The sequence below is a fragment of the Hippoglossus stenolepis genome, chromosome 16 (genome assembly GCF_022539355.2).
Source record: "Hippoglossus stenolepis isolate QCI-W04-F060 chromosome 16, HSTE1.2, whole genome shotgun sequence".
NCBI classification, from domain to species: Eukaryota; Metazoa; Chordata; class Actinopteri; order Pleuronectiformes; family Pleuronectidae; genus Hippoglossus; species Hippoglossus stenolepis.
The window spans coordinates 23,021,169-23,032,932 of record NC_061498.1 but is presented as its reverse complement, the minus strand read 5'-3'; the positions used below and the strand labels follow the sequence as shown (position 1 = coordinate 23,032,932).

General features: G+C 40.6%; 1 protein-coding gene across 2 annotated transcripts in view; it reads right to left on the bottom strand.

The window, feature by feature from the left end:
• Positions 1–11,764, bottom strand: part of LOC118123436 (methyltransferase-like protein 22) — a 640,601-nt gene that overhangs the window by 230,202 nt on the left and 398,635 nt on the right. The window lies entirely within an intron of this gene.

The window sequence follows — 11,764 nt, the reverse complement described above, 5'->3', positions numbered from 1 at the left end:
TTCAACCAAAACAAACCCAGAACAGCAAGAATCATGTACATTATCTCAAAAAAATGCCAAACTACAAAGTGCTGCATGTAAGTGCTACTTTAACTTTTTGATTATTAGACCATCTTTTTAACCAATGTGTAGTTGGAACTTCCGACCAGCAGGTGTACTACTGCCGCTCTAGGCGAAAAATAATTATACTGCCCCTCTAATGCAACGTACCATACAAACAGTCTTGTTTCGTTGTGCTGCGGAGGTAGCTTTTACCGTAACTGAACCGCTTTAAAGTGAGCCGTCGTATGAAAGCACTGAAGCCAGCCGCAGCTTGGATTTTTGTTGTGCATCTATATATAGTCTTTCATTTGATATATATTTGTCTTCATGGCGTTTCCGCTCATATCACATTTCTTGCCCTTTTACTGCACAATGACTGAGAAAATTAAAGGGAAAGTCTGTGAAAAATGTCACAATGAATTCATCATGTAGTAATATTTGGATGCTTGTTAAAAATATTCCATGAGAGGTTATGAATAATTTCACGATAATTGAGAAGAAACCTCCTGTTTTCACAGAATCATTCCACTTCAAAATGATAGTAGACCACCTCTGAATGTCACTGACACATCAGGAAAGACCAATCTCAATTTTCAAAATTAAACTACTTTAAGCTGTGAAACAATTTACAATTACAACAGTTGTTTGTTAATGAATATCTTTTCAGTGTCTTACCTTCCTCCATGTTGTTTGATGTACTCTCAAAAAAGCGTTTCCTAGTACACGTAAAAGGATATGAGGTGGAGTGTGTCAACTTTAGATTTGTCAACTTTGATTGCACTAGTTCAACTTGTTACCCACAGTAATGGTCTGCATGATGAGCTACACAAACAGAGTGGAATAAATAAAATGCAAAAGAAACAATGGGGAAAAATGAAACCACTTGTTTGGCACTCGAGAGATTCAGTTTTTTTAATTACACTTCAAATTTTGTTCCCATTTGCATTTTTCACACTGCTCTCTGTTTATCACGGTAAATAATATATATATTTTTTTAAATTACACCTTTGATTAAAGAAACATGCTTTACAAAATACACAAAAATAAATAGAGCTAACGGTGAGCATAACGACCGAGAGAGAGAGTCAAATATATACAGTAAAAAAGGAACAATCAGGAAAGATGAAATGACTGTCGAACTTTTAGTTCAAAATACACGCTTTCCGGTTCAGTTACTGTATTACTGGGAAACTTGAATGATTATTGTTGAAGATTTATGCTGAGAAAGCATTCAGGGATTTAAAAGCATATGCAGCAACTCCAGTTTTCAGCCCTGGCTTGTTCCAGGTCCTTGGTTTCCATTTCCAGGCACTGTTCATGGAACCATTGTTTGCACTTGTCACATTGAATCTATAAAATGACAAGGTGGAAATCTCAAATATGATTTTCAGATTGTTCTCTCACATTAAAGTGGAAATAAAGAAATGTTCCACAGTTTAATGACCTGGGGGAATAAGAACTGTTGGGATTGTACATATGGCAAACATGCCTTGTGCGTCTATGAGACACCAAGGGATGCCACGGACCCAGTGGCAGATAGAGTTGCATAGTCAAAACAGGCACATTTTTCCACAGCCATTGCATTATGCAATCAAAATTAACTAATACTTATCTACATAATTACTTAAAGTAAGAAAAAATGTCTATACAGTGGTCATTGATGTTGCCAAATAAGTAACTACAGTATCAGTTTTCAAATAATTTACAATATAATCTCAATGTAGTTTGAGTTAACTGTGAATATGCCGTGTATATACACTGATCAGCCATAACATGACCGCTGACCGGTGAAGTGAATAACATTGATTATCTCGGTACAATGGTATTTGTCAGTGGGTAGGATATATTAGGCAGCAAGTAAACATTTTTTCAGTCAGAACACACAGTGCATCGTAGTTTGTCGCGTATGGGGGTGCGTAGCCGCAAACCAGTGAGGTAAGGAATGTAGGCATAATGTTATGGATGATCAGTGTAAATACTCAGCTTATATGTTTTCAATTTATATTGAATTTCAACTTCAATTTCTACTTCCACAACACCTGAAAATGCTACAACAAATGCTACTATATGAGAGTTTCAAGGCAATGGAACTAAAATGACATTCAGTCTTAATACCAGTTTGATCCTAACCCTTTATTCCACCTTGAAAAACCTAAAAACAGCTTGTCTTGTGACACTGTCATTGATATTCAAAAAACATCAATCAAAACAATCTATTAAATATCTAGAGTGCACATGACATTTCATGTTTCCTCATTGTTCCTTTTGTATATATTTGACTCTCTAGGTAGTTATGCTCACCGTTGTTCAAAATCTAAATTGTATTTTTAGCTCTATTTATTTGTGTTTATTTTTGTGTATTTTGTAAAGCAGGTTTCTTTAATAAAAGGTGCAATATGAAAAATGTTTCTTTTGTTTGGTTTTTTTTAGGATTTATTTTATTATTAACCGTGATAAAGAAACAGAGCAGTGTGAAATTCAAATGGGAACAAAAATTGAAGTGTGATTAAAAAACTGAACCTCTTTAAGTGGTTTCATTTTTCCCCATTGTTTCTTTTGCATTTTATATATTCCACTCTGTCTCTGTAGCTCATCATGCAGATAATTACTGTGGGTAGCAAGTTGAACTAGTGCAATCAAAGTTGACACACTCCATACATATCCTTGTACGTGTACTAGGAATTGCTTTTTTGAGAGTACGTCAAACAACATGGAGGAAGGTAAGACACTGAAATAATATTCATTAACAATTTTAAAAAATTGTAATTGTTCCAAAAAGATGAAAATGCCTTTTCACAGCTTAAAGGAGTTTAATTTTGAAAATTGAGATTGGTCTTTCCTGATATAATGTCAGTGACACTCAGGTGGTCTACTATCATTTTGAAGTGGAATGATTCTGTGAAAACATTGATAACAGAGGTTTCTTCTCAATTATCTGGAAATTATTCATGGAATATTTTTAACAAGCATCCAAATATAACTACATTATAAATACATTGGGGGATTTTCACAGACTTTCCCTTAAATTTTCTCAGTCATTCTGCAGTAAAACAAACATGGAATTTGATATGAGAATAGTCAGAGACATCAAGAAGAGGAATTCACTGCAAATTACTCTTAACCTCTTATGGAATATTTTAAACAAGCATCCAAATATGACTAAATTATGAATACATTAGGCCATTTTCACAGACTTTTCCTTTAATTTTCTCAGTCATTTTGCAGTAAAGGGACTAGAAATTCTATATGAGCGGAAACGCCATGAAGATGAATATATATCAAGTGAGAGACTATAACTAAAATATAGTTGTGTTTTTGTCATTTTTTGTCACTCAAACCATCCGTCCCGTCTTACCGTAAAGGCACAAGTAGACGCACAACAAAAATCTAAGGTGCAGCTGGCTTCACCGTGCTTTCACACATGACGCCTTACTTTACTGGAGTGTCACCGAGGGTGGTTCATCATCCTAGCTTACACTCCCGGGAGTGTTCATTGTTTATCTTTTAAAATTTTGAACTAAGTCCACGGTTAAAAAAATTAACTAGTTCACGTTCACGTTATAGACCGTAAACTGAACTGGGCTAAGAATATTTATGCCCTCTACAAGAAGGGCCAGAGCCGCCTCTATTTCCTGAGGAGACTGAGGTCCTTCAACATCTGCTGCTGACTATGCTGAGGATGTTATATGAGACTGTGGTGGCCAGTGCTCTCCTGTTTGCTGGTGTGTGCTGGGGCAGCAGACTGAGGGTTGCGGACGCCAACAGACACAACAAACTGATCCGCAGGGCCAGTGACGCTGTGGGGGTAGAGCTGGACTCTCTGACAGCGGTGTCAGACAGGAGGATGCTGTCTAAGTTACATGCCATCCTGGACAATGTCTCCCACCCTCTCCATAACTTGCTGGTCAAACACAGGAGCACGTCCAGTGCAAGACTGAGACCAGCGAAATGCACCACAGAGCGCCACAGCAAGTCATTCCTGCCTGTGGACATCAAACTATACAACTCCTCCCTCTGAGTGTCAGACACTGAGTCAACAGACTGGACTCATTTTATTCTTCTTTAAATCTTTATATGCTTATATTTCTACTCTTGCATGGAGCTATTGTAACAAACACAATTTAAACCCCTGGGTTCAATAAAGTATTTCTGATTCATTTGTTTTTTAATGGGATGGTTATGATGTAGATGACAAACTAACGATCATGTATTTAGTTATTAATCTGTGGTGTCGTATCATGTATCTGGATCTCTCCAGTCACTTTAACACTGAGTCCTGACTGTGTGCGTCATGTCTCGTGTTGTACTGTTTTTGGAATGCTTGCTCCTTCAATAGTCGCTTCTTTTTATATTCGCAGCCAGATCATTTTCTGTCATTTAGACATGCTGCAGTATCATCTGTAATAGAAAATTATACCATTATACCACACTATATATTATCTCTGCTTATGCATACTATTTCTGCTTGTGTAACTGCCAAGATGACATCAGAGCCACAAATCCGAGACTGTGCTCCTCTCCCCCCACCAAGACCTGTGTCTGGGTCTAGTCTTATCTCCTGGGATTTTACTATTCACTTAGTTCACACACATAGTTCACCCTTGCCAAAAGCCTAGGCAATTACCTAGTTCTCCTATATGGACGCGCCGCCATTGTTTATAGCCTATTAGGTTTAAAATGAAAATGTTTGTATTTCTTCCTAAGTGAGAACTGCATAGTGATTAAGTGTGTATGTCTAGATAATTACAGAAATACCATTTTGGATTTCAGTACAGCTGACTATCACTGTAACCTGCACTTTGTCATTATAGTAGCCCTACTTATATATGAGTGATACTGTGTATTATGTATTGTATAAATGTTGTTTGAAGTAAGAAAACATAAGAAGTACACCAGAAATGTGCCATCCTGTAAATGGTGTGGGCTTTGTAGATAATTGGCAAACTTTTTGGAGGAAACCTGGTCTTGTTAGGAGAGACGGCGTTCATCCCACTTGGGATGGAGCAGCTCTCTTATCTAGGAATATTACTCAGTCTATAAAATGACAACCCAGAGTTGGGACCAGGAAGCAGAGCTGCAGTGCTACACACTTCTCTGCGCTCCCTCTGGATCAGTCAAACAACCACAAACCCATAGAGACTGTGTCTGTCCACCGTCCCATTAAATTATTTAAACCAAACATTAACAGAGGGAGAATTCTACACAAAAAATTATAAGAATTAACACAACCTCTGCAACAATTCAACAAACAAAGACTTTTAAATGTGGACTTTTAAACATAAGATCACTATCATCAAAGGCTATTTTAGTAAATGAACTAGTCTCATCTGTGCGCACCAAAGTGAACCACGGTGTTCCACAGGGCTCTGTGCTTGGCCCAATTTTATTCTCATTATATATGCTTCCACTCGGAAACATTATCAGGACACAATCTGTAAATTTCCACTGCTATGCGGATGACACCCAGTTATACTTGTCAATAAAACCTGAACAGTGTAATCAATTAACTAAACTCCAAGCATGTTTCAAGGACATAAAAACCTGGATGACCCGTAATTTTCTCTTATTAAACTCAGATAAAACAGAGGTTCTAATACTTGGCCCTAAACACCTTAGAGATACATTATCTAATGATATAGCTGCGCTAGACGACATTGCCCTTGCTTCCAATGAAACAGTCAGGAACTTGGGAGTGATCTTCGATCCCGATTTGTCCTTTAATTCTCACTTAAAACTAATTTCTAGGACCGCCTTCTTTCACTTGCGTAACATCTCAAAAATCAGACAGGTCCTTTCTCAAAAGGATGCATAAAAACTAGTCCACGTCTTTGTTACATCCAGACTTGATTATTGTAATTCCTTATTATCAGGCTCCAGCAGTAAGTCGTTAAAGACTCTGCAGCTTGTCCAAAATGCTGCAGCACGTGTCCTGACAAGAACCAAGAAAAGAGACCACATTTCTCCTGTGTTAGCTTCACTACACTGGCTTCCGGTTAAATCTAAAATAAAATTTAAAATTCTCCTCCTCACCTTCAAGGCCCTTAATAATATGGCACCATTATACCTCAAAGAGCTGATAGTACCATATCACTCCACTAGAGCACTGTGCTCCCAGAATTCAGGCTCACTTGTCGTCCCTAAAGTCTCTAAAAGTAGAGTAGGAGCCAGAGCTTCCAGCTATCAAGCTCCTCTCCTGTGGAATCATCTCCCAGTTTCAGTTCAGGAGGCAGACACCATCTGTACGTTTAAGAGTAGGCTTAAAACCTTCCTTTACGATAAAGCTTATAGTTAGAGCTGGTCCAGGCTTGTCTTAGACCTGCTCTTAGTTCTGCTGCTATAGGTCTAGAAGGTCGGGGACACAGAGCTTCTCTTCCCAGCTTCTCCTTCCTCTTCTCCCTCCTTATCACATCAAATAAATTAATATCTCATCAATACATGTTACTGACTTGACTTCTTCCCTGGAGTCCTTTTGCGTTATCATCCGCAGATCCAGGGCCGCAGCTGCGGCCACATCGTGGATTATGATGGTGGATCGCGTATCAGAGATCATGATCGTAATGGCGGATCCTGTATCGTGCTGGCTGATTGTGATAATAATGGCGGATCCTGTATCGTGTTGGCATCTGATAATGGGGGTGGACCACAACTGAGGTGGCAGCTGATGGTGGATCCTGATGGCGGCAGTGGACAATGACTGTGGACTATAGTGGCATCCGATCTTGATGGTGGATCATGACCGTGGTGGAAGCTGACCATAGACTATGATTACAACAAGACTGCTTGATATACAATATTTCTCCTCAGATACTCGACCATTACTGACAATAATCCATCAATTAATTTACCTTCCATTATGCTACAAAGTGTTTATTCTAATCAATGCTGCAAATACCCTTATCTTTCTGATGTTCTCCTTTACACTTGACATCTATTGCACTTCTGTCCGTCCTGGGAGAGGGATCCCTCACATGTGGCTCTCTCTGAGGTTTCTACCTTCTTTTTACCCTGTTAAAAGTTTTTTTTTGTAGTTTTTCCTTACTCTTGTTGAGGGTTAAGGGCAGAGGATGTCACACCTTGTTAAAGCCCTATGAGACAAATACAATTTGATTGATTGATTGAAATGTGAGTAACACTTACACAATACATTCCGTGACAAAGGAGCGGACAATTTAATGTATGTTTTATGCACTTAAAACACAGTTATAAACTGACACTAAGAAAAATGTTTGTATTTGAAATTGAATTTTAATAAGATGCATGCTGGATGATGAACTAATTGCTCTGTGTCTTCCTTGCTGCTGCATCCACACTGTAGTTTACATATTTTTTCGTGGGACCCATAACATAAGCATTTAGTTAAGAGTGTGTGTTTACATTTTCTAGGACAGTCTGAGGTCTGAGGAAGTTCATATTGATGAATCCCAGATTTGTGCATCAAACGTTTGTATGCACGGTTTAAGCACAGATTTGTGAATGAGGCCCATTGTCTGCCAGAAACTGCTCCCCATCCACAAGAGCGCACGCGCCGTCTGTTAAGTTGTATCGCCCTGTTTATATGCCTCTACAGCTGCTTTTATCTGAATCAAACTGTTTTAATTTGCAAATAAACATCAATTATGCTGTGATAACGAAAGTATGTATTTGTGAAACATTTAAATTAATAGCCAATCTTGTCTGTAGGAACAAGTTATAGTTTATATGATGTTACAGTAAGCAATGTAGATCCATCTGCCTCAGCATCATGCCTTTGCTCTGAGTCAGGCCACAGGCCTTCATCTACATCATGGGCAATCCTTTCCCTTGCTGAACAACGGGAGAGTCCCTTTTCATGCTGAATCAAAATTTGTATTCTAAAGGGTTTACGAAGGGAATTTATTACGGAAGGCAAATATTGTGAAAATGCTGTTTATTGATAAACCTTTCAATTATTCTTTGACCAAAGTGAAAGCTCACGCCCCAAATGAAAACAAAAACAGAAAGCTCTGCCTGCTCATAACCTCTCTTTTCATGACTGAGCAAATCAACCCGTAGACCTTCAGAAATATTAGAAAACGTTCAGTTTTGTATGGTCCTAAAGCAACATGATTGGATACGTATGTGTTAAATTTTTAGTGGTTGTGTTAACGATGACAACAGGGTGTTAGTTGTGTTTAACCTTTGGGGCCTGTGTGTGTCAGTCTTGGTCAAAGTGTGCCACACTGCTGTGTTTAGTGAATGAGTGTGTGTTTAGAGTTTTGTGTTTGATTTAACAAAGTTGTTTTGCCAGTTGACAGTTTTGTTTAGAAAATGAGGTTGTGTTTAAGCGATTCAGAAAAAAACTCTAGGATGGAGGAAAATGAGATATAGTAGAGATAGGTGTTTACATCCCACCTCAGGCCTGTGTTAGCGAGGCGCTACAACACCTGGCTGACCAGATAACTAACATGGAACACAAACATCCAGACTCCCTGCTCATTGTTCTTGGGGACTTTAACAGAGCAAACCTCAGTAAATAACTGCCAAAATAGAGACAGCACAATAAGTGTCCCACCAGGGACAAAAACACTCTGGACCACTGCTACACTGTAATAAAGGACACCTATCGCTCTGTCCCCCGTGCAGCTTTGGGACTCTCTGATCATTGTCTGGTTCATCTTCTCCCGACCTAAGGGCAGAAACTAAAATCTACAAAGCCTGTGGTCAAGACTGTGAGGAGATGGACCAACGAGGCAAAGCTGGAGTTACAGGCCTGCTTTGACTGCTCTGATTGGAGTGTTTTTTAGACTGCTGCAACCAACCTGGATGAGCTCACTGACACTATGACATCGTACATCAGTTTCTGTGAGGACATGTGTGTGCCGACTAAAACCTTAAGCACATACAACAATAAACCCTGGTTCACTGCAAAACTCAGGCAGCTTCGTCAGGCCAAGGAGGACGCCTACAGAAGTGGGTACAGGATTCTGTACAACCGGGCCAGAAACACACTGACAAAGGCGATCAGAGTAGCAAAGAGGAGCTACACTGAAAAGATGGAAAACAGGTTCTCAGCAAACGACCCAACGTCAATGTGGAGAGGCCTGCAGGACCTCTGGTGTGGTCAGAACAACCTGGAGCTGAACAAGCTCAAAACTGTGGAGATGACGTTGGACTTCAGGAGGAGCCCCGCCTCACCATACTCAAAAGCACTGTGTCTATTGTGGAGACCTTCAGATTCCTGGGATCCACAATCTTTCGGGGCCTAAAGTGGGCCTCCAACATCGACACCATCACCAAAAAGGCCCAGCAGAGGAGGTACTTCCTGCGCCAGCTCAGGAAGTTCAACCTGCCTCAGGAGCTGCTGATCCAGTTCTACACTACTGTCATCCAGTCTGTTCTCTGCACATCTATCACTGTCTGGTTTGGATTGGCCACCAAACAGGACAGGCACAGACTACAACGGACAGTCAGGTCTGCAGAAAAAATCATTGGTGCAAGCCTGCCCTCCATCCAGGACTTGTACATCTCCAGAGTCAGGAAATGGGCAGGAGACATCACTGCAGACCCATCACACCCTGGACACAACCAGTTCCAACTCCTCCCCTCTGGTAGGCACTACAGAGCACTGAAGGCCAAAACTACCAGACACCAGAACAGCTTCTTTCCTCTAAATTAGTCATACAGTGTCAGGAACAATCTGTGTGCAATAATCCGGTACCTTTATCTTCTAAATTATTTATACATAAATATATATAAAGTATCCTGTGACAATCTTACCCATATTTATTCTAGCATCTCTGCACTCTGCATCATTGCACTATTTCTCCATTTCATTGTCGTGTTTTATGTTCATATATACAGTACATACTTTTGCATATATATTTATATTCATACTTGTACATAGTAGTTAAATGTTTGCTTAAGCTTGTTCTGCTTTCTTGTCCTTGTTTTTTTGCCTATTTCTGTACATCGAGAGCAAAGGAAAAACTAGAGTCAAATTCCTTGTATGTGTACACATACATGGCCAATAAAGCTGATTCTGATACAAGACCCTGGACTAGGCGGAACAACCTGACGTGGCAACCTGTACAGTTTCTAGTGAGCAATTTCTAAGAGAACCGATTCAGCATATTTAACAACGGTCATTGAAAACCAAAATCATCAAACCATTGAGCTGGATTCAAAACCACACTGAAAATCAGAGTAAAATATTGAAATCACAAGCTGATCCATGATCCATGAAGGAATTTCATCACGGCAACTCATAATGTGACTTAGTAGTGTGTATGGTCCCTGCGTGCCTGTATGCACTGGATCAGAGCATCAGTGAGCTCCTGACAGTCTGTGGCTGTACTTGGCAGCGTCGGATGCACGATACATAACGTCCCATGGGTGCTCAGTTGGATTTAGGTCAGGGAAACGTTAGGACCAGTCAATGGCATCAATGCCTTCGTCATCCAGGAACTGTCTACACTGTGGCCACAAGGCTGGGCATTGTCCTGCACCAGGAGGAACCCAAGGCCCACTGCACCAGCGTAAGGTCTGACAATCCCTCTGAGGACTTAATCCTAGTACCTGACAGCAGTGAGGATACAGTTGGCTATGACATGAAGGTCTGTGCAACCCAATGTTACAGGCAGCATAATGTTCACCACGCCATCTCCAGACTCTTTCAAGCCTGTCCCATGTGCTCAGTGTGAACCTGCTCTCATCTCTGAAGAGAACAGCACCAGTGGTGGACCTGCATATTCTGGTGTGCTCTGGCGAATGGAGCTGCTCTGTGCTGGACTGTGAGCACAGGTCTCAATAGAGGATGTTGGGCCCTCATGCCACTCTCATGGAGTCCGTTTCTGACAGTTTGGTCAGAAAAATGCACAACAGTAGCCTGCTGGAGGTCATTTTGTAGGGCTTTGGCAGTGCTCCTCCTGTTCCTCCTCTCACAAAGGAGCAGATACAGGTCCTGCTGCTGGGTTGATACCCTTCTAAGGCCCTGTCCAGCTCTCCTTGTGTAACGACTGGTCTCCTGGTATCTCCTCCATGCTCTTGAGATTGTGCTGGGAGGCACAGTAAACCTTCTTGTGACCGCACATATGGATGTGCCCTCCTGGAGGACCTGGACTACCTGTGCAACCTTGGGCTGTAAGTACTGCCTCATTTTGGTGAAAAGGACACTAGCAGAACACAAAACTAAAGAAGAATTAGGCAGGTAGGATAAGGAGAGAACATTTGTCTGTGGCCACCACATGCAAAGCCATTCCCTTTTTGGGAGTTGTCATAGCTTGGCCTTGTAGTGGCAATCTTCTGTGAATCAAGCACAAAGTCAAACAGTTGTCTTTCGGTAAATTTAATCCAACATCTGCAGATGGACCCAAAGTACACATCACCAGAAGGACATGCACAATGATCCAAGAACAGGCACGAGAGTTGTGTTCTTATAACCCACTACACCCTCCCATTGGGTATCTTATTACCCTCTTTGATGTTTTATTAGGGTGGGAGACATCCTCTCTTCATTTCTGGACAAGACTCCTGGAGTGAACCATTTGCTCAGAGAAACCATAAAGTTCAGGCTTCAAGAAGCCTGAAAGTTAAAGTCCCTGAGCAATATTCGTAAACCTAACGTTAACCCAAAGTTGCCCTTTTAGATAAACAAGTCTGTTCATGCAATCATCACTTACAAAATGCCAAATTTCCATTACAGCCTCTCCATTGCACCCGTTGTCCCTTTCATTTGCACCAGCACCAAAGCAGGTGAAATGGATTC